Source organism: Bos taurus, chromosome 7 (assembly GCF_002263795.3).
Source record: "Bos taurus isolate L1 Dominette 01449 registration number 42190680 breed Hereford chromosome 7, ARS-UCD2.0, whole genome shotgun sequence".
NCBI lineage: Eukaryota > Metazoa > Chordata > Mammalia > Artiodactyla > Bovidae > Bos > Bos taurus.
The window spans coordinates 62,775,346-62,799,371 of NC_037334.1; the positions used below are offsets into that span (position 1 = coordinate 62,775,346).

General features: G+C 48.1%; 1 protein-coding gene across 1 annotated transcript in view; it reads right to left on the bottom strand.

The window, feature by feature from the left end:
* FAT2 (FAT atypical cadherin 2) overlaps positions 1-23,008 on the bottom strand; it is a 98,840-nt gene extending 75,832 nt beyond the window's left edge. The window contains exon 1 of the mRNA XM_024994265.2: positions 22,912-23,008. The gene's annotated coding sequence lies outside the window, so the exon portion shown is untranslated. The remainder of the gene's footprint in view (positions 1-22,911) is intronic.
* Between the last annotated feature and the right edge of the window lie 1,018 nt (positions 23,009-24,026).

Here is a 24,026-nt window from a genome sequence, read left to right on the forward strand (position 1 = left end):
GCAGAAAAAGAAAGAGTATGAGTTAGGAAAGAAATGGTTCCTACTGCTGTGGCTCTTAACTGGGGTGGTTTTGCCCCTCAGAGGACATTTGGCAATGTCTGAAGGTATTTTTTCCTTCCCAGGTGGCACTCATGGTAAAGAACCCACCTGCCAATGCAAGAAACTTAAGAGATGCAGGTTTAACCCCTGGGTAGGGAAGATCCCCTGGAGAAGGGCATGGCAACCCACTCCTATTCTTGCCTGGAGAATCCCATGGACAGAGGAGCCTGGTGGGCTACAGTCCATAGGGTCACAAAAAGCCGGACACAACCAAAGCAATGTAGCACACACAAAGATATTTTTGGCTATTTCAGCTTGTGCAGGAGGTGCTGTTGGCATTTAGTAGATAGAGGATGGGGATGCTGCCAAACAGCCTATGGTGCACGGGACAGACACCCACAGCAAGTCAGCAGTGCTGAGATTGCAAAACCTTGTGTTTGAAGAGTAACAGACTAGTTTAAGTGCTTCCTCAAGGGCACCCAGCAGATACAGCACAGTCCTTAACTGCTTCCCTCCCTTTTCCAAACCTTCAGTGGTTCCCTGTGCACGCGTGCTAAGTCGCTTCAGCCGTGTCCAACTCTTTGGGACCCCATGGACTGTAGCCCGCCAGTCTCCTCTGTCCATGGGATTCTCCAGGCAAGAATACTGGAGTGGGTTGCCATTTCCTCCTCCAGGGGATCTTCCCAACCCAGAGATCAAATGTGCATCTCTTATGTCTCCTGCATTGGCAAGTGGGATCTTTACCACTGGAAAATCTTCCTCAGTGATGCTGAAATCATTCTGAACAGGTACCTAAGCTTAGCAGTCTGACACTAAATACTTCCCGAAAGACACTTCCGTCAGGGCTGAACTCTAGTTGAACTGAGCTGCATCTGCATGTGTAGGAGCTGCGAAAAAGCAAAGGGACCAGGATCGCAGGCCTGGCATCAGGCTCCTGGACCATCAGGCCTGGCTTCACTATTTACTAGCTGGGTGACTTTCTGGGCAGGTTGTTTCATGTCTATGAGCCTCGATCCCCTCTTCTGTAGAGTAGGAATAAGGATAATATCTATCTCATTTGATTGTTTGAAAATTAAGTGAAATAACAAAGGTCAATGAGCTAACAGAGTGCCTGGCACAGAGTAAGTTTTAACATAAGTGAAGTGAAGTGAAAGTCACTCAGTCGTGCCCGACTCTTGTGACCCCATGGACTGTAGCCCGCCAGGGTCCTCTGTCCATGGGATTTCCCAGGGAAGAATACTAGAGTGGATTGCCATTTCCTTCTCCAGGGAATCTTCCCAATCCAGGGATCGAACCCAGGTCTCCTGCATTTCAGGCAGATTCTTTACCATCTGAGCCACCAGGGAAGACCGTAAGTTTTAACATAATATTAGCTATTATTAGTCATAGGAATCTAAGTTTCATAAATGGAAGGGGCCTGCCCATGGCCTGACAGCTAAATAGAAACAAAGCACAAATTAATCCTGGTGAGACATCCATTGTGGTCCAGTGGTTATGAATCTGCTTTGCAATGCGGGGGACAAGGGCTCAAATTCCTGCTCAGGGAAATAAGATCCCACATGTTGCAGGGCAACTAGGCCCGAGTGCCACAACTACTGAGCCCACACATCACAGCTAGAGAGCCCGAGTATTGTAACCAAAGATCCTGCATGACGCAGCTAAGACCTGATACTGCCAAATAAGTAAATAAATATTTCATGGGGAAAAGTCCCTGGCTTAGCTACATCCTCCTCCACCAAAAGTCCCTTTGGATGGGGCCTGATTCTGGCTTGTCTTGTAATCCTGAAGAGAGAAACACCTTCTCTTCCTCCTCTGAAATGGCAGAGCTGAAGTGGTCCTGAGAGATAATGGAGCTCAGACCCGCTTCTCATGCAGAGATGGAAAAAGAGAACCCAGGTGGGAGAGGGATCTTGCCCCGAGTCACACAGTAGGTGGCCAGGTAAGAAGCAGCCCCTGGCAATTGTTGAAGTAATCACAAATGAGTGCCTCACCTCTAAGACCCACTGTTCCCCATCCTCTCCCTTACGGCTACCTCAATGGCTCATCCTTGAACTCCATCCTGGGTCAAAATATGAGACTCATCAGGGTCAAGGTTGGGGAGGGTGATGGGGGTGGGCTGAGTTTGGTTGCCAAACTGAGTCTTCTAGAAGCACGTGTGAGGTTGTGTGCACCAGGCTGGTGCCCGGCCTGACCATGGGAGTCTTGACTCTGGGGAGTTCATGGCTATCAGCCAGATGTGCCAAGCATTCCTGGAGGAAACAGGCAAGACTTGTTTTTCCAGTTGCCTTGGTCTTCAAAGGCAAGGAAGAGTTAAACGTCCAGGGCAAGGGGGAAAAAGAGAGGCTTAGATCCTTGTCTCTCTAGAGTCGAGACAACCAAAGGCAGGTTCTTTAAGACCTTGTGGGTTGCATCCCAACATGGGAAAGAGAGTGAAGGCAGAAATGGGAAAGTCAGCCTAACTTGGGATCTGAACGCCTGTGATAGAAAAGAATTTGATTATGCCTCCTCCTTCTAGGTTCCCTCCCACCATTCCTCACTTGACATCCTGTTGGTGGCGCCCTATGCCCAGGACCTCAGAAAAGAGGGGCCAGGATGGAGGCAGACTTTACACCTCGGGTCCTAAAGCTGGTGACAGAAAAAGATGTTATCTATTCCCCACCCTTCCCACCCCTTGCTGTCACCCCTCGCTTGCCACTGCAGCCAACAAGGGTCCTGGCCACAGGGAAAAGCCACACTTGCCCATCCCTGACACAATTCCTTGAAAGCAGGAAGGGGACCTCCCTCCCAATCATTCAGACCCCACTCCTTCCCCAGGATGGCATTGCTTTTGAAGTTGAAGCTGGAGGGGGGAAATGAGTGCTTACCTGGTCCCAGGTCCACACTCAATTCGGTGGCCCAGCAAGTCCAGGATGCAGGCAGCCTCCCAGCTCCACCCGCCCTGCTGTGGGGAACACTTCCTGTTCACCAGGTCAGCTCCCGTGGAGGGCAGGTCCCAACAAGACACTCCGCTCAGCAGCTGCAGTGGTGCCTTGCAGAGCTAGAGTTCTTAAAGTGAGCTGCAGAGAAGGGAGCAGGGATGGGGTCTCGCTGGGGCAGGGGGTAGTGGTGGTGGTGGTGGTCAAAGGGAATGATGTCAAAGGGAATGAACCCTTGGGTGGGGGTTTGGTGCCCATGGCTGTGTTCAAGATCCAGGACCCACAGACCTGGCGAGTGGTTTCCTGGGGGAAGGGCCTGTTTCTGAGACTTGTTTCTGGCACTGTGCCCAGGCAAGTGAACAGGCTTGCAGGGGGCAGGGACGTGTTCAGCTCCCTGGGCTACCCTCCCCACCCACAGCACCTAGGACCACTATTTTGAAACATCTTGTGAAAGCATAAATCAATTCTTATCACTTCCATGCTTAAAATTTTCCAGCAGCTTCCTGTAGCATTTAGATGAAATCTGACCTTGCATCATAGCCTGGAAGGCTCCCTACCACCTGGGCCCTGCCTGCATCTCAGATGATACCTTCCAGCACACCTCGTATTGTTCACCAAGCTGCAGAACAAGGGTCTTCTTTCTCTTCTGCAAACACACCAAATTTGCACTTGCTGTTTTCCTCTGTTTAAGATTCACCCATGGCTAGCTCCTTCTTGTTATCCATTTCTCAGCTCTAATGTCACCTTCTGGAGAAGGAAATGGCAACCCACTCCAGTATTCTTGCCTGGGGGATCCCATGGACAGAGGAGCCTGGAAGGTTACAGTCCATGGGATCGCAAAGAGTCGGACACAACCGAGCAACTGAGCACAGTGTCACCTTCTAACCCCCAGGTTGATGTAGCCTGCTATCTAACACCTTTTTTGATCACTTCACCCTCATTTTCTCCATGGCACATGTCACCTCCCAATATTGTTCTTATTTATTTGTTTACTGTCTCCTGGGCTCCATGAAGACAGGAGCTTTGTGTATCTTATTAATGCATGAACTCCCAGTACTTTGATCAGTGCCTGATACATAAGCAAGCTCAGTAAATACTAGTTGAAAAAAATGGAAGGATCTGGACTTTGGAAAAGCAAAGACAGAGGGAAAACTGAGAGAACCTTTAGTCAGCCTCCCTTCCTTTTTGAAGCTGGAAAATAAAGTCCCTCAAAAAGAAAGGGGCTTGCCCAAGGTCACAGGGCGAGAACCAGAGCCAGGTTCTTTCCTCCTAGTCACATTGCGAGAAAGAGAAACTGTGCTCACTTATAAATCCAACTGTTTGGGTTCAAGTCCAACTTTACCACTTGCTGACTGGATAACCTTGGGGAAGGTAACCTCTTCGAACCTCAGTTTCCTCATCTGTAAGATGGGCCTATTAAGAACAATGCTTTCCTGAGGTTTTAGGAAGATGAAACAGGATTATGTATGTTAATGTGCTTAGTATGGTGCCTGGCCCATAGAAAAGCACTCAATAAATATTAGTTACTGTTGTTTCAAAGCCAAGGCAGAATCAAAGACTGAGATTGGGGTGAGGGTGGGGTCCACTGAGCCCCCTAGAGAAGGCCCAGTCTGCTCCCCAGCGGAGCAGGAAGCTGCTGGTCCCTGGTCGAGTCTGAGCTTGCTAGCCGAGCCATAGGCTGTGCTGGGAAGCTGCGAGCAGGCGCTTGTCCGGGGTGGGGCCTCAAGCTTTTGGCTCCCCAGACTCAGAGAGAAATCTGCATGTGGCTGAATGTGCACATTTTCAAGAAATCACATACACACACACTTAGGAGGCAATTTTGAATAATTGTGTGGGTACACTCTGTGTGTGCCTACTTGACAGAATAAATGGAATGGGAGTAAATAAACTGGTAGCCATGGGGCTTGTGTGTGTGCACAGGTGCGAGCAAGTGCAGATGTGGGGCTTCATGAATGGGCTCTTTTAGGATATATGTGTGAATCAACGGGGAAGGCAATGGTACCCCACTCCAGTACTCTTGCCTGGAAAATCCCAGACGGAGGAGCCTGTTGGGCTGCAGTCCATGGGGTCGCTAAGAGTCGGACGTGACTGAGCGACTTTACTTTCACTTTTCACTTTCATACACTGGAGAAGGAAATGGCAACCCACTCCAGTGTTCTTGCCTGGAGACTCCCAGGGGCGGGGGAGCCTGGTAGGCTGCCGTCTATGGGGTCGCACAGAGTCGGATACGACTGAGGTGACTTAGCAGCAGCAGCAGTGAATCAAATTCTGTGTAACTCCCAATCCCATTTCATGCAGAAAATGATTCACAGCGCACAGCTTCTGGCTGTGTGACTTTGGGCAAGTGACTTACATTCTCTGATCCTTAGTTTCCTGACTTCATAATATCATTTTGAGAATGAAATGAATTCAAGTACATAATTACTATATGACACAATTTTCAACAAATATTACCAAGTATTATTACTTTTTAGCAACTGGCTCAGATTGTTGAGTTTGTAGGTAATGAAAACTCCTAGATGTCTTTTCACACCACCCCCAATCTGTTCCTATGCAGGCTGATCTTCTGCAATAAATGACATAGGGCTTTAATGAGACCAGGATTCATTTCTCCATGTATTTCACTCACTGCTCCAGCTTCTCAGAATCTTAATTCAAATGTTTAGCAACTTGGTGATTGTAACATCTGTGTCTTTATCCAAGTCAGTGATAAAAGTCTGAATACAACTGGCAGGAACAGTGCTCTGAGATCTAGCCCTGTTTTCTCAGTTAGCGATCTCAAGTGCAATTCTGGAATGAGTCATCTCACAATATAGAGAGGTCCCCGTCTCTGGGGGAATCCAAGCAGATGCTGGGTGGCCACCCGGGAAAGGATGTGCTACTCCAGGGGAATGATTGCCCTTGGGGACTACAAAGAGAGCTCTAAAGTCCTTTCCAACTTACATGGGCAGGTTCTTTGGTTTGTGGAATTTGGGACTTCCTCTGGCTGTGGATCAGGGTTGCACATTCACTGATGCCTATTCAGTGATCAGTGTAGTTAGCTGACCTGGCTCTTGGAAGACCTAGATCCAAAGTCACTTATTCCCTGGGAGTGTTGGTCAAGTCAGTCACCTAAGCCATCTGGACCTCCATCTTCACCTCTAAATGATGTGTGTGTCTTGGGGGAAGGGGCATGAATGGATCTGAGATTTCAGACCCCTCTGTTGCTTTCTTTTTTTCCTAATCAAGTTGTACTTGGAAACACAGCCTATAAACAGATAAAAGCAGAACTGCACTATTGAAGCAGAGCTCAAGGCCTCGGACTCTGCCTCCAGGCTTGTCCCTCATTCTCTTAGGAAGCACAGGTTTGAAAAACTAGACTGGGAGCCCCTCCAGATCTGACAAGTGGGGGCTCTGCCATCCTAACATTCTGTGTCCTGCCTGCATGTTCTGAACTGCATGGTGGGATGTGCTGTGAATCTGATGCTCTGTGACCTGTATCCATAACGGTCCACGTGCGAGGACTCAGGCGTCTAGTTCTAGGAGTTTGTAACTCTGTATTTCTGTCTCTTCCGTGGGGAAGCAGATGCACTTAGAAGAATTCAAAGCCAAATCAAGCTTCCACTAAAGACAGTCCTACCAGATTTGTTCAAAATGCCAAGCTTGTTTCTGATGATGAAATTCTTCCCCATCACCCAGGCACAAATCAGAAAATGACATTCTGCCTCATGGCCCAGCACCTTCCCTTTTCTTGGACATTAACTAATAGCCCAAGAGCACTTTTAGGAAACGCATCTGCCCTTTTACTCCTGTTTCTCAGGTGCGGTAAACTGAGATTTGCCTGGCACACCAAGGGCACCCAGAACGGGGAGGCTGAACTGATATCAGAAAGCTGAATTTCCTGAAGCTGGGCATTCTGGATTGCCTGGGCTCAGGGGAGAAGCAATGAGGGAAGATATTTTGTATAGTTTGGAGAGTCTTTCATGAGAGAAAGAGTCACTGGATTCATTCCTCTTCACTGAATGATGTCCACACTCTCCCCTCAAAAGTCTGAATATGAATGTACCATGGATTTGGGTGCTCTCAGCATTTATTTTATGACGGCCCACCCCTACCCACCGCCTCTGGCATCCAGTGTGAGGCTGGCTCTGTGGCTCTCAAAAAAGAATCCTGAATATATTCTATTTATGACAAAGGCTGGGGAGTGGGGGAGGGTGGAGCCAGGAGTGAGAATTAGGAGGCCTTTTGCCTTTGAGCCAGATTAAAAGTGAAAGAATGTTGACATTCCAGGTACCTGCTTGTCAGGAAGTCTTTAGCTACTGAAATAATTTTTCTACTTAGTTGTATGGAGCCACTGAAGGTTTTAGAGAAGAGGCAGGACCAGAGCAGAACTATGTGCTAGGAAGAGTAATCTAATATCAAATCAAAAGGGGAATTTTCCCACTCAAGATTCCCGCTCTACAAAGTCAGACAGAGAAGAAAAAACATCGTAGCTCATCCCTTATATGTAGAATCTAAAAGGAAATGATACAAATGAACTTACTTACAAATTAAGAAGAGACTCACAGAGAAGGAATTTATGGCTGCCCCGGGGTGGGAAGGAAGGGTAGGGGGAAAGGGTGGTTTGGGAGTTTGTGATCGACATGTATACACTGCTGTATTTAAAATGGACAACAATGTCCTACTGTACAGCACAGGGAACTCTGCTCAATGTTATGTGGCAGCCTGGGTGTGAGAGGAGCTTTGGGGAGAATAGATATATGCATAGGTATGGCTGAGTCCCTTTGCTGTCCACCTAAAACTATCACAACACTGTTAATCAGCTATGGCCCAATAGAAAATAAAATGTTTTTGTTTTTGTTTTTAAAAAAGATTCCGACTCTAGTGTGGACTGGTCTTGCACACCAGCTCTATTGGTTTAGGTCAACTGAAATTCAGGAATTGGTAGGGAGGCTCGATTCATTTCTAAGAAACTTGAACACTTGAGTCATGTGCTAGTTTATAGGCAGCCACTGCTGAGTCCTTATGTAACAAAAACAAGTCGAAGAATTGGATACAAACAGGAAAAGGACCAGTGACATGAGCCCTGCATGGGGTGTGTGACCTTAGCAAGGCCACAGGATTTCTTCTGAGCCTCAATTTACCTGTCTGTAAAATGGCAATAATAATAGCTACTCCTACCTACTTCCCAGGGCTGGAGGAAAGACAGATAATATGACAGGTAAAAGCACAGGGAGGAAAGATGCAGAGTAACACCTTATTAGGACCAATAATGGCTTGCTAAATGGCAGCAGGAACCACCAGCAGACTGAGAAACCCAAGCCTGGAATTAAGGGGAAGAGAAATGCCTGAAAAGGAAGTTCTCATCTAGGGTATAGGTGAAATGGAGCTGAGACTTGAGGTCCCCTTCTTTATTAGTATTCTGATTATCATTATTGATGACAAAAATTATACTGTCCGGTATCTGGATGGCAATCTATACGTTTTCAAAACACATCTGCGTGCATTTTCTCACTTGGTCTTTGGAGAAAGGCTACAGTATTGGGTAGAATTGATAGCAAGAAAGTGGTCTCTGAAGTCAGATCAACCTGCTTTCAAATCCCAGCTCTATCATTCACCAATTGTGTGACCTTGGGCAGTTATTTAACCTCTCTGTTCCTGGAAAAAGGGAAATGAGAGTAGCACCTATCTCATGGAGCTAATGAGAAGGCTGCATGAGTCAATACATGGCAATTCCTAGCACAGGATACACTCAGTGTGAGTTAGTTACTGTACCAACCTCACCCTTATTGTGACACTTATTATCATTCTCATTCTGTAAATGAGGAATGGAGGCTCAGATAATTGGAGGGCTCTGCCTGGTTCACCACCTAGCAGGTGGTAGATTCAAGTACTGGCCCAGAATAGGAACCCATATTCCAAAAAGAGAGACTCAGAGGGGGCTGTAGCTGACTCTCTGGAGCAACATTCTCCAAAAGAATTTTCTACAGTGATGGAAGTGTTCTATGTCTGAGCTGTCCATCATGGGAGCCACTAGCCCATATATTCATCTGTATGTCAGTGTTGTCCTTAAATATACTTTCTGATATTTTTTTCGTGGAGGAAGGGGCATACAAAGGCTACAGTGACTAGGGCCCTCAAAAGGCATAATGTGATCCGGGAGAGTTGGACATTTGAAGGAAACAAAGGGCTTCTCGGCAACTGGATTTTAAGGAAGAAAAGGGACAAAATGGGGGATAATGGGAAAGTGTTTTGCTATTGGACCTCTTCTGCCAAAGCCATTCATTTATGCATTCATTCGGTACTTACTTATTGAGGGCCTACCCTATGAAGACATTCTAGAGCAGAGAACGGGATAGATAAAGACCTTGCTCTTGTGGGGGTTGGATTCTAGTGGCAGAGAGAGAGGTTAAGAGAAAGTCTGGTGGTTAAGACTGTACTTCCAGTGCAAGAGGCATGGGTTTGATCCCTGATTGGGGAACCAAGATCACAATGTGGCCTAAATAAATAAAAGTACTTTATAAGGGACTTCCATGGCAGTCCAGTGGTTAGGACTCTATGCTTCCAGTGCAGGAGGCATAGGTTTGATCCCTGGTTGGGGAACTAAGATCCCACAAGCTGGTGACATCACCAAAAAACTGATGTGAAGGAAATTCATAGAAAGCAAGATTAGAGAGTGATGGAGGAGGTACTATTTTTGAAAGAGTGGTCAGGGAAAGCCTACATAGCAAGGTGACATGTGAGCAGAGGGAAGGCCACAAAGTCATCTTGAGAAGGACTTCCAGGCAGAAGAAGTAGGCAGTGCAAAGGCCCTAGGGCAGGAACAAGGAGATTGCAGACAGACTAGAGGGGAAAGGAGAGAGGGGTTCCTGCAGGCCAGGGAGGTAGCCCAGGGCAATTCAGGCCAAAGGGAAGACCTGTAGTGAGCGGGACCCCGTCATGAGATCAACATGGTGGTCTACGAGGAGCCGAAGGAGAGAGCGAGGTGCTGCTGGACATAAAGTCTTAGAGCCCTTCAAGGCCATCCCATGTGGCCAGTGGGTAGTATACAGGCTGTCCCACTTCAGTTAGTTTTGTTGAGCCATAGTATATTGTTTTGTTGTTTGATGGCTTTTTACCTAATTAGTTGTTAATGTATAAACATTGGAAAGCTTCACCCCAAAATCTAGACTCCAGCTTCCGTTTTACAAAGTGGAGGGCACTGTCTGTGTTGGTCCATAGAACGGCTGGCTGGAGCTGAGTGGTGGCTGCCACCTGCAGATGGGCCCTGTGTTCTCCAGACCCCTTCCCCAAGCTCTCCCAGCTTCGGAGGCTGCATCAGCTACTGTTTATCTTCAAGGTAGTTTTCTATCAGAAGAGACACATACTGGTACCCAGGTCTCTTTCCAAACTGTAAGGAAAATAGACTCCAGGATGGCCTCCTCTCCATGCACTGGGCCTGCTTGACCCGTGAGGCTCCCCCTACCCTGGCTGGAGAGTTCAGAGCCCCCAACACTCACTGAGCCCCAGAGAGAACAAGGGATCTCTTCCTCTTGGGACTGCCTGTATGGGTGCATGAGCTTTGCATTTGGAGCTGAAAACTCCCTAAACCAGAGGGCATCCAGGGATTAGAGGGCTTGAGGGGAGGACAAATCCTGTCCCACTTTTTCTGGCTGCTCTGTCCAGAAGGATTCATAAGTTACAAAAACCAGTTCTAGCTCAGAATGACATTGAACCTGTTTATCAGTTAGTCGTTCTGGAGACAGAGGAGGAACAGAGCACCTCCTCTAAGTTCTGTGTTTATGTCTTGGGATCCCTCAGGCACAAACTCAGCTCCGTGGGAAGGCCTGTGGAGTCTCTCCTCTTGGTGGGGCAGCCTTCGGCCAGGCAGGGACCAGGAGGCCCCCGTGTGGAGAGAAAGAGGCTGTCCTGAAGGTTAGAGTTTGGGGTGGCTCTCTGTGAGGCTGGAAGGTTGTGTCCTGAAGTCAGGAGACAGACATCCCTGGAGGACTGCAAAGCTCCCTCCAGAGGGTAGAACAGATTGTAGAGGCCAGAGTGTCCCCACCACATGGGCCTCACCTGGGGCAGGGGCTCTTTAGTCCTCTGTGCGTCTTGCAACTCTTGGGTCTAGTGAAACTCTTTGTCTTTCCAGAAGCTATGGATGAATTTTAAAACACATAGGCATCAAGTTCCAACAGAGGGGACTTTGGATCACTAACTGAACCTCTGAGCCTCTGTTCTCATCTTTAAAAGAGAGATACTAATTGAATGCACCTCAGATAGTTGTTCTGAAGGCTTGACTAGGTGATTTCATATTAAACAGTTAACACAATGTTACACCTAGCAACTGCTGAATAAATATTAGCTGCTATTTTTTTAAACTGTCATTATCATTATGGAAAGTGGACTGAGACCCGCCTGCTGCCCTGAGCCCACCCCCACTGGTTCCCACCTTCACCTTCGCAGGCGTCTCTGTGAGGTTCCCAAGCCCTGCTAGGGCACAGTGTGAGAGCTGCTAGGAGTCTAATCTCTGTTTTGTAGAGATGGGAGAATTCTGCCTGGAGAAGGGAAGTCCATAGTGCGCTGTACTAAGTCGCGTTGGACTTCGTTGGCACACCTGGAAACAGAACCCAGTCTCCTCATCTTGAGCACTTTGCACTGGCCAAGTTGCCCCCCACACCCCAACTCCTTTCCCAACCTGGGGCTCCTTAGGAACCCACAAAGCACTCATTCTACTCAGGACAGTGCAGAGAAAGGAGCCAGCCATTGGGGTCACACCTGCCTCCTGTATTGCCTCTGCTTTCTGTTTCTTTTTTTTTCCCTTAATTAAAAAAATTTAGCTGCACTGCAGGGTATGCAAGATCTTAGTTCCCTAACCAGGGATTGAACCCTTGCCCCATGCAATGGAAGCGCAGAGCCTTAACCACTGGACCAACAAGGAAGTCCTTCCTCCCTCTGCTTGTCTGGAGGCCTGACTTCCTCTATCCAAGCCTCAGTTTCCCCATTTGTGAAATGGGGCTAGCAACAGTTAGCTCCATAGAGGATTTAGTGAGTTTATGCATGCAAAGCATTTAGCACGTAGAAAATAATGTTAACTATTACTATCATTCATTATTATTACTATAGTTATTGGAATAGTTATAGTAATGTTATTACTGTTACCTTTGGTGTTCAAAAATATGTGTGGAATATTCTCTGTATGTATACAGATACCTGTCCATGCTCCAGGAGCCTCTTCCAGAAGTACTGTTAAACACAAACAGATACACACACATACATACACACGCTGTGAGTCTCTGTGACATCTCCTGTTTCCTTGCAACAATTTGTAGCAAAGCTCACACAACAGCTTGAGCAGCATTTGAATAATAAAAATAATTTCTGATCTTGTCACCCTTTTCCCCACAGTGGGTACAGAGAGGTCAGAGATGTGATCTGATTTAGAGTGTGAGGGGGCAAAGACGGGGTGTGAGGTGGGCAGAAGAAGATAGGCTGTGGAAACACAAGGCAGAGAATGTTGTGGACACCTCACAACCTACCTGATCTCTTGGTGTGTTGGGGTGACTCTCTGGGCCCCATCTCATGTGATTTGTCAAACGAAGCCATCCAGCATGGTTCCCCTGTCTATCCAAATACAACAAACTGCCTTCTCCAGAGTTAGTAGGCCTTGTGGCCCCCAGTGAAGTGAATTCTGTTCCTCATACTGGCTCTTTGAAGCTGCTGGGACTGAAGCTTCCCTTTCTCTTTTTCTCTCTCTCTTTTTTTTTAGTTTATTTGTTTATTTAGTTTTGGCTGCACTGGGTCTTTGTTGCTGCGAGCAGGCTTTCTCTAGTTGCGGCAAATTGGGGCTACTCTGTAGTTTCTGGCTTCTCATTGCAGTGGCTTCTCTTGTTGCAGAGCTTGGGCTCTAGAATGCACAGGCTTTAGTAGTTGTAGCTTGAGAGCTTAGTTGCCCTGAGACAGGTGGGGTCTTCCTGGACCAGAGATTGAACCCATGTTCCCTGCACTGGCAGGCTGATTCTTAACCACAGGACCACCAGGGAAGTCCCTAAGCTTCTTTGTTCCTTGTACCAAAGGTCATCTGCCGCCCATGGCCACTGCCTGCCAGGTCTGCTTGAGGGTGGGGAGGCTCCTGTTAGGGCCACAGAGTGTGGAGGTCACCTGCTCAGGCTCTGATGTAAGGCGACCTGCTGTTTGAGTCGTGCTCAGCCCATTGCTGGCTGTATGACCTTGAGCAAATCTTTAACCCTGACTGAGCCTCAGTCCCTTCATACATAAACTAGAGAAGATAATCCCGCTGCAGTGAGATTGCAGTTAAGATGAAGTGCCTCACACCATGGTCCCAGTGCCTTGCAGAGGAGCCCTCAGGCAATAGGGCAGTGATGAAATTATTTAGGGATGGGAGCTCCACTCCTTTGGTGCTGAGGGACCTTGGTGATGTATCAGAGGGCCTGGGAGGGGACCAAACCAGAGACCCCCTGAGCAAACCACCTCATTTCATGGGATCTCCACTTATCCGTCTGGGAATTGGCATTAGTGCCTGCTCTCCTGCCTTCCTGGGTAACCCTCCCCTGTGAAAGTGAAAGTGAAAGTTGCTCAGTGGTGTCTGACTCTTTAGGACCCTATGGACTATATGGAATTCTCCAGGCCAAAATACTGGAGTGGGTAGCCTTTCCCTTCTCTAGGGGATCTTCCCAACCCAGGGATTGAACCCAGGTCTCCTGCAATGCAGGCACATTCTTTACCAGCCGAGCCACAAGGGAAGCCCAAGAATACTGGAGTGGGTAGCCTATCCTTTCTCCAGGGGATCTTACCGACCCAGGAGTCAAACCAGGGTCTCTTGCATTGCAGGCGGATTCTTTACCAACTGAGCTATGAGGGAACTCTCCCCTGAGCTGTTGGCAAATGATGCTCTAAAGAAGGTGAGGTTTAGGGAATAGGAAATACACAGGCCCTGATCACAGCTGACATTTACTGACTGTTTACTATAGGCCAGGCCCTTGGCATGCATTATCACTTTTAAGCTGGTTTACAGCAACCCTATAATTATGCTCATTTTGCAGAAGGGATAAATGAGACTCAGAGAGGTTACCTAAGCTCCAAGTTCACACAGCTAGCCAAGGAGGATTAAAACTCAGATCTCTGGTGCGTCTAACAGTTCCCTGGCCTGCCTCCCGGGGCCTGTGGACTGGAAAGAGTGGCTGAGAGAGAGTTATATGATCCCTCCCCCACATCAAGGATCTTGTAACCATGGGTCCTCTCCCACCAGCACACAGATTCCCAGCAAAAGCTTCATCTCCAGTTCAATCACTTTCCTTCTGGCAGTGCCCAGCCCAGCTGTTTGTCTGTCCAAGTCCAATCCCCTCTGAGCAGAGCTGCTGCTGCTGCTGCTAAGTCACTTCAGTCGTGTCCGACTCTGTGTGACCCCATAGACGGCAGCCCACCAGGCTCCCCCATCCCTGGGATTCTCCAGACAAGAACACTGGAGTGGGTTGCCATTTCCTTCTCCAATGCATGAAAGTGAAAAGTGAAAGTGAAGTCGATTAGTCGTGCCTGACTCTTAGCGACCCCATGGACTGCAGCCTACCAGGCTCCTCCGTCCGTGGGATTTTCCAGGCAAGAGTACTGGAGTGGGTTGCCATTGCCTTCTCTGCCTGAGCAGAGCAGCTCGGGACAAAGCAGAATGTAGGCAGGCCTCGGCAGGTGAGGAGCGGCGCTCTAGCAGTAGAGCAAGGCAGCTCCCTCCGCTCTTTGCGGTCCTGCATGGAGCTGGCTGAACCTGACTGTAGAGCGAGGGTCAACAGAGGGGTTAGGGATGATGCGGTAGCATCAAGGTGCTTACTAATGAGATGCAAATGAGCCTCTGTCAGGGACTCCAGCTCAAGCGCCGGGGCTCTGTCCACACTGACTCCCTGGTAAGTGTTCTCCGCCCAGCTATCTGTGGACCCGAAACTCAACAGGACCACTGGGTCAGTTGTGTTCTCACCAGAGAGGGCTGGCCATTGAATTAAACCAGGGATTATATTTTGGGAATTCCCTAAGGGGATGGGTGTAGGGGTTACAAATACATATTTCAAGCTCCACCCCAGATCTACTGAATTAAAATTCTTAAGGATGGGGCCCAGGAATAGATGTTTAACAAGTTCCTGGGGTGGTTTTTGTACGACTGGTGTTTGGGATCCATTGACCATGGTAATCGCGTTCTTTAAGATCCTGTGTTGTTAGTATCCCATCTATGGGCCTCTTCTAGCCCCAGTGAAGAGGGGGTTAGGGAAGTTAGGAAAAGACCAAAGTCTCGATGACTTTTAGGCTAGACAAGTGCTTCTCAAATGTCAGTGTAATAAAAATTACAGCCTCATCCTTAAGAAGGCTGATTTCGTTGGGCTGTGGAACTCGGAGGGCTTCTCTCCCGTAGGTGGGGACCACTGGCTCCCAGGCAAAGCAGGAGCAAGATTATCTCTAAAGTCAAATAGAAGAGCGAACAAGACCAAACAGGAGAGTGAAACAACAGATCTGCTTCCAGTGCCCTTCACCTAAAAGTCTCTGAGTGCAAATCTCTCCACTCATTAGCATCTCAAACCCCAGAGACAACTGTTTTTAATTCTTGCAAACAGGTCTATCTCCCAGATAGAGACACAGCCCCATGAACCATGTTCTCCTTGCGGTGAATAAAACTGAACTTAAAATCAGTGGATTCCATCCACACAGGCATACTCATGGCCCAACAATTTCCATCTTCTGCATTTGCACAGCAGTATTGTGTACGTATGTTCACCAAAGATTCACACGAGAATATTCAGAGCAGCATTATTTATAATAACCCTCTGCTGGAAACAGCCTGAATGACCACCAAGAGCAGATGGATAAGTAAGCTGTGGCTTGGTCATACAGCAGAATACTCTATAGAAAAGAAAATGAAAATATTGTTCTAGATAACAACACGGATGAATCCCCCTCACGTAATGTGGGGGTGAAAACAGCCATATACAAAAGAGTACATATTGTGCTAGTCCAACTGTATAAAACTTTCAAACAGCCAAAACTCACCTATGGATTACATTAAGATAAAGTTACCTTGGGCGGGAGAAGAGGGCTAGTTAGCAATTGGACAGGACACAGAGAGGGTTTCTGGAATTGGTAGTAATGTTCTGTTTTTTTATCTGGAAGCTGATTAGTTTCTGGAAAGTTCACTGAGCTGCACACTTGTGATCCATGCCTTTTTCTGTTTTCTTATTATACTTAATTTAAAGGTTTTCTAAAAGTACTAGTAAAGGAGCTCAAAGAAGACTTTTAATAAAAGAAAAATAATTTAACTAATGAAAGGGAACTCCAGGTGACTTCTGACTATAGCAGATTACATGGGATTTCATGACTGTGGGATCATGGACTCTTCCTTTCCCAGGAACCAGGAAGGAGACAATTCTCAGAACCTGAGAGCTTGGGCACCATGCCAGGGCATACCCGGGCTGTGGAAAACCAGTGCCTCAGCAGTTCCCTATCCCCACCTCCACATGGCCTGCCCTCCCTAGAACCGCAAGGACAATGACAGCCCATTTTTAACTGGGTTCCCAGGTTCAACTGAGTTTACAGTTCATTAGGGCTTGCTTCATGCAGCATTTTTCTGTCCTCAGAGCAAGTTTCTGGACCGTGTTCTTCTTATATCTTCTGAAAGACCCTACATGTAGAGCAAGAAATATTTCCATTTTATAGATGGGGAGGTTGAGGCCCTAAGATAGGGATCAAAAGACTTGTCTAAAGCTAGCAAGGGCTAGCAAGCAGCCCGGCCAGGACTTAAACACGAGGCTTCAGATGAAAAATCCAACACTCCCTTGGCTACACCACAGATGGATTCTTCCAAGTAAAGCAATGCTAAGTATCTGTGAGCATTAGTGAGCAATCACTTAGTGAGCACTGTCCCTGAGAGTCCTTCAGTAACCCAAGGAAGTAGGTACTATCATTCCATGCATATTTTACAAATGAAAAAGCTCAAAGATCAGAAAGTCTAAGTGCCTTATCCAAGATCAGTGTCCATTAAGTGTGGGGCATGGATTGGAAGAAATGGTCTGAGTTGAGACCAAGTTCTGAACCGCTAGTCCAACGGTTCCCAAACCCAACAGGAGTTCCCTTGTAGCTTGTAAAAATACAGATCCCCTGGCTTCACCCCCAGACCACACATTCCGATGATGTGGACTCAGGATGCAGCTGAGAAATCCATATTTTTTAAAAACAGCCCTAGCCATTTGGGATGCTCAGCTCTAAACAATGCTTCCACTGAAATATGACAGTAAAAACAAAATAATTTAAATGTAAAACTTCATTTAGCAACTTCTAAATAGCTCATGGAAACTCTCTAATAATTAGAGTCCTCCTATCGATGGTATACAAGCCCTCAAGAATATATTTGAGACCAGCCCGTCTGACTGGATGCTAGCTATGCTTAGGGTTGCGGGGCAGTGACTGACAAGGAGTATCTGGAGGGCTCTAGTGGGGACAGGGTGGTGTCTGCTTTTTGCTCTGGATCCTGGTTAGCCACTGTTTGCATTCACTTGGTAAAAATTCATCAAGCTATAACTTGCAATTAATGCATCTTCTTTTTGAATGTTTGTGAAAAGGAAAAAAAAAAAAATCAGGCTGACCATCCATCAGAGACACTGTAGGAGCAATCTTTACATAGAGTACAGATTTGTATAAAAAATCCAATAGAGTTCTTCTAATTATATGCTGTGATTCATAGGGTCGCAAAGAGTCAGACACGACTGAGCGACTGAACTGAACTGAACTGAAGAGTTTGATATTCTAGGATTTGAATGTTCCACAATGCTCTGATTCTCTAAGTCAGTTCCAATATTGCAGAAGCCCTCAAATCTGTAATAGTAGCTAACGTTTATTGAGCTTTTAGTATGCGCTGACTGCTATGCTAAGATCTTAAGAGCTTTGTATGGATCAACTCACAGCAACTCTGTGAGGTGGATAGCTTTATCCACCCCAAACCCCTCAGAAACATGAAATGATGGGTTCAAGGTCACAGAGCTGGAAAGCAGCAAATCCAGGACCAGAACTCAAGTGCCCTGGCTCCAGAGCTGGTGTGCCAACCATGGTGCCATACTGGCATCAAGGCTGAGTGTTTAAGTATCCCAGTGATGCGTTTTGTGCTGTATAGCCTTGCATTTGCTGGGAGGACCCAGAGAGAAGCGGGTGCTGCAGGCACAAACAGCAGCTCTCAGCTGGGACACGTGAGCACACATGGGCCAACACGCACACACATGCTGACGTTACCCCACAGCTGGCATGTGCAGTCCTGCTCAACTGGCACCGAGGCCAACTGCTGTGGGTGCTGGAACTGAACGAGAACTGGGAACAGGAGAGCTCTGCGTCGCTGTTCCCTGCCCCCTGGCCAGGGGACGGGCAGTTGTCGTTTACCTGCCACTCCAGGTCACCTGGCAGGGGCCCGCACCAGTTTCAGGAATGGAGAAGGACTCCGCAGTGGGGTGGGGTGGGGTGGGCAGAGGAGGCGGGCAGAGGAGACATTTCTCTCTTCTGCAGGCTCCAAACTGGAAACTGCTTGAGGCATCACCTCTTTCAGGAGGTAGTTTGTCAGTCAGTGGGTAATGGTGGGCCATCATCATATTTATATATATATGTAAAGTCACGCTCCTTGGCCCGACATAATTGGCCTTTCAGAGCACATCTCCAAATATTCTCTACCCAGCTGACAGTTGCCTGCACATACATGGTGTTTTCTTTAACTGCTATACTTTTGCATGTGATACTTTCTGAATTGCCTTTCCCACTTTTTTTCTTTATTTAAGCCTTATTTAGTCTTCAAAACTGGTATCCAGTCCCAGCTACTCCTAGAAGCCTTGCTCCACTAACTCCGTACTAGGCTAACTGTGTATGGCTCCTCAGGCCCCGCTGCCTGCTTGAGTTTGCCTCTATTTTCCCACCTACCTCAAGGTATTAAACCATCCACTTACAGACCTGCCTCCGCTAGCTGTGAGTCTCTGGAGGCCTGACACATTGTAAGCACTAAGTGTCTATTGAACTAAGGATCTGTTGAGAAAACAGAAGCTGTGCGACTGAAAGGAAGTGGCTTAGCTTTTCTGAGTCTCTATTCATGTCCACGCTGGAAACTAATAGCAACAGCAAAAAGAAGTGGTGGAGGATCACAACTGCAGGCCTGCAGGGAGGTCGTGCAGAGTAGAAGAGAAGATATAGGTGACATGGTCTAACCTGGTGGTTCAAGGGGCTCAGTACATCAACAGCTCTCTCTTCAACATTCAATGTTCGGGGCTGCGCTTAGGCCCAGGACCCATCGAAAGCTGGGCTACTGACTTTAGGCAAGTAAAATGGAACCAATTTACAAATTTCCATTTATAATATGGAACCAATAATTCTTTTTTGAAGTTTTTATTGGAGTATAGTTGATTTACAATGTTGTGTTAGTTTCCACTATACAGCAAAGTAAATCAGCTATATGTATGCATTTATTCCCTCTTTTGGGGATTTCCTTAAAATGGACCTAATAATTCTTAAAGGAGACTTGAGGGAACTCCTGAGCACCTTCCTCTCGTACAGTTGCAGATTCTTACCGACTCTCTGGCAATAGTGAGGGGATGGTGTGCAGGTGTGTACGTGTGTGTGTGTGTGTGTTGGTGGGGGTTGGAGGAGGGATCTGATTGGTGATGTGTATGTCCCTTGTCCCCTGAAAGGCATCTTACAGTTTAGGGATCAACCTTGTTCTTCATCCCAAATTGCTTCCAGGGGTATGGGGGCAATTCCCTGGCCTCTGAGGCTGACCACTCACATAGGAAGCAGGACTGTCTCCTGATCTGGGCTAGGCAGAGAGAGGCAGAGGAAGGTGAGAAGATCTGGGACATGGCCCTGCCTTCCCCACTCACTTGCTGCGTGACCCCAAGCCAACTTATCAGTCTTCTCTAGGGAGGCCTCCATGTCTGATTCAGTGATGTCTAGGGACCCTTTCACTCTCATCTATGGTGGGGTTGGACTAATGCTTAGTCCCTCCGAGTGTCAGTCCTCATCTGTGAAGACTCATTCATTCTCTTAATAGATACACACTGAGCTGCTTTTACGTGCCAGGTGCTGCGCTAGACACGGATTCCGGAGCTGTGAGCAACACTTAGTAGGAGAGACTGTATCATATAAAATGTACACAAATAACTAGTAATTACAATTGTGATCTGTCTTAGGAAGGAATACTTCAGGGTGCCCGAGATGATCTCTACCCCAGGGGAAGCGGAGAGGAGCCAATTAATTAATTAATGATCATGCTCTGGGCACCACATGCATTATCTCATTTAATGTTCACATCAGTCTCTGAGAAAAGGATTGTTATTTGCCCCATTTTTTCAGATGAGGAAACTGAGGTTTGAAGAAGTTGAGGCCCAGGTCATACAACCAATAATATCTAGGATTTGGACCAACACTCATCTTCCTTTTTTTTTAATTTAAACTTTTTATTTGTAAATGTATGTGTATGGCTGACATAGCCGATTAACAATGTGATAATTTCAGGTCAACAGCAAAGGGACTCAGCCATACATATACATGTATTAATTTTCCACCAAACTTCCCTCCCATCCAGGCTGCCACATAACACTGAGCAGAGTTCCTTGTCCAATACAGTAGGTCCTTTTAAATATAGCCATGTGTACATGTCCATCCCAAACTCCCTAACTATTCCTTCCCCCTATCCTTCCCTCCTGGCAACCACAAGTTCATCCTATAAGTCTTGGACCCATACCCTTCTTTACAGACCTGTCTGAAAACCCCTATTGTGAATGTAAGCATCAGTACCGTTAGTCAGGGAAACAGTAGCATGAAGTTTCTCAGTTAGCTCAGCCTGTGCTGGAGCCCAGGAAGCACGGGAACTTTCAGAAGCTTGGCCCACATGTTACTGAAGGAACCAAAAAGGCAGGGTCCACCCGGTGGGCACAGGAACATCCCTGACTATGCCAACACCATCACCCCCAACACACGCTGGTTTCCTCTAAGGCTGCCCCACGTTCTTGCCTGGCCAGCAGCAGTCTCAGTGCCTCAGCCTGTCCTGGGGAAGGAAAACTGTCAGGCTGAGGTGAGTTCAGTGGCACCTGGGGAAGAGTGTACGTGCAGCGGACCATGGCGGCCCAGCTCACAGAGGCCTGGTGCAGGGGGCCCTGGCCACCTCTGCCAGTGGAAAACACAGGGGCAGCTGACACGTGTGATCTGGAGCGTGCCAATGTCCTTCTAGGTCTGGTTCCCTGCATCCGTAAGAGGCCACTGAGCATGGAAACAAGTTTTAGGGAGACCTTGATTCCCTCCAGATTCTCCCCATTTACAGATGAGGAAACTGAGGCCCAGGGAGCTTGTAGCAGACAGGGCCTCGCTGTTTTGCTCCACCACCCTAGCCAGTTCATGGGCTCAGTCCTTTCCTGCCAGGGGTGTAATCTGTGCTCCGTGGAGAGCCCTGGGAGGAACCTGAGCTTGCCTCTTCCTGCACTGGGGGATGCTAAGTTCCAAAGCTTCCTCACCTGCAAAATGCAATCATTCTTGCTCTGTCTACCCAGCAGCCTTGTGGGAGTGAGAGTAAGAGTGTATCTTACAGGGATGCTCTGTAATGACCTATGTGGGAATGGAGTCTAGAAGAGAATGGACATATGTATATGTATGGCTGATTTACTGTGCTGTACAGCAGAAACTAACACAGCATTGTAAAGCAACTATACTCCAATGTTTTAAAATTAATTAAAAAGGAATGGATCTTAACAATAATCCAACTGCCCCCTTATTTAAAATGTAGGGAAATAGGCCCAGAACTGTATGGAATAGTTTCAAGCCACACCGCCCATGACTTACAAGCACACAAATAATGAAATTCTCCTTTCCCCTGCCTGCTTTGAAAATGCAACATTTTCAAATGACCCTACGTAGTCAGCCCCATCCCTGAACACAGGAAGCATCCAAAAGGTGTCAGCTGTAGTAGTAACTGTTGCTCATTTCTGCGTGGAGGGCACTGCCCACCTGCCCAGGCTCAGCGCTCCCCCACCCACCCATCCATAGAGGAAGCTGAAGGATTGAAAGTACTGCATCCTGAGCCTGCTTCTCTACCTCCCTGGTGCCCTAAACCCCAGCCTTGCTCCTGAGTGCTGTGCGCCTGGGGTCAGAGACAGCCTAGCCTCTCTGAGCCCTCAGCATACCTCAGCATGGTCGCTGCTTCCCCCCCAAGCGGAGGGCTACTTCCGCCCCCACCCAGGAGGAGGGCTGAACTCCGGCCCTGGCGGCCCTGTTCAGTGTTCCACTCCCTCCATCCTACCTCCACAGATACACATCGGATTCCTGCTTCCCCCAAGAGTTGCTCCCGCTCCCCCCACCCACCCCAGTGCTGCCCTTGGCCTCAGGCTCGCTGCCTTTCACAGCCCTCCCCCAGCCAGGAGAGTTGAGGTTCTAATCTGGGTGCCTCTAAAGAGTCCCACAAGAGTCAGGGCCGGCCAGATGTCTACCTCTCCCTTAGGCCTGCCTCCCGCCCCCTCACCAGGTGACTCTGTCTGTGTAGGGATCCTGTGCCCCCCGCCTTGGACACACACGAGGTCTTAGCATCTGTTGGTTCCCTGGCCCCAGCCCTTCCTCCTCAAATCAAAGAGAAGCTTGTCTCCCCATCCCCTTGAAGGTCATCCCCAGAAAGCCTGAGCAAGGAATTTCATTCTTCCAAGCAAAGGAGTCCAACTTTCCACACATACAAATATGACCTTGCTCCTCCAGGAGATCAAAGCCCTAACCTTGTCCATTCTGGGCCCCGATCCCCAGCGCTAGGCTTGGGCTGGCCTCATTCAGTGTACCTAGGTGTACCTGGCTTCAGGCAGGGCCCAGGCATCCTACCCCTGCTGTGCCTGCTCCAGCCATCTCCCAGGTTCTGTTGAACCTTCCAGGAGCCCCTACTGGGGACCAGAATGGATAAACTTCGCAACCCCCGCCCCCTGACTTCCCACCCTCCAGCAGTTCTTACCTGGGCCCTTTGGGTGGGGGAGGGTGCCCCGGAGTGGGCCGCTGGGCAGGAGCCCCTTTCACAAGGGCTGACAAGCTCCGGAGGGAGGCGCGGAGTCTCAGAGCAGGAAGGCGCACACTCAAAGAGGCTGCTGAGAAAGTTGGAGTAGGTGTGTCCCAGCCCAGGAGGAGGAGGAGGGAAAAGGAGGTGGGAGAATTGAGGCGGATCATCCCCTCCTGCCAGCTCTCTGTCTCACGGAGCAGGAGGGAGGGAGGGAGCCAACTGGGTTGTGGCCCAGAACTCACGGTGGGGAATCAAGTCATGGAAAATGATGGCTGGAGAGTTGCTGAGAAGTCCTGCCCATCTCCAACTGCCTTCTCTGTTTTACAGAGGGATAAACTGAGGCCCCGGTCAGATCGTACTTGTCTGAGGATGCACAGAGACCACGAGGCCCTGGGAAAGGCCCCAGGTTGCTCAGCTCTCCGGCCAGAATTCTCTCCTTTCTCCTCCCAACTCTGCAGATCTGAGATGAACAAGCACAAGCACCCCTCCCCTCGAGGTCTGGTTCAGAACCCTGGCACTGCCACCTACTAACTCAGTAACTCTGGGGGCGTTACTAGTCTGAGCCTCAGTTTCCTTTTGGGTAGATAATAACTCCTACCTTACAAGATTGTTATGAGATTTAAATGATATAAAGGTTGAGGGAAGGCACTTAGCAGACTAAGTCCCCCATAAAAGGAAATTCTTCTTACAGTTATCAGCTGTGATTTTCTCCATGAGTGACTTAACCTCTCTGATCTCTGGCTTCCCCAGCCGTGAAATGGGGGTAACAGGAATCCCTGCTTTGTAAGGTTGTGCAGAATCATGGGACAGAGATGTGTGTAAAATGCACAGCTCAGTGCCTGGATCTCTTTTCCAGGCACTGTACTAGGCACTGGGGATATAGTTATTCGCCCCACAGAGCTGAAAATGGCTCTGAGACCATCCTGTTCAGTACCCCTACCTTCCTCTCTCCCTGGACTTGCAACCCTTCTGCTGCTTCCCTGACAAATAAATAAGTCTTTGCTTGCATACCTCTAATTATGGGGAACTCACTACCTTTCCCAGCAGTCAGTTCTGATTCTTAGCAGTTCTAC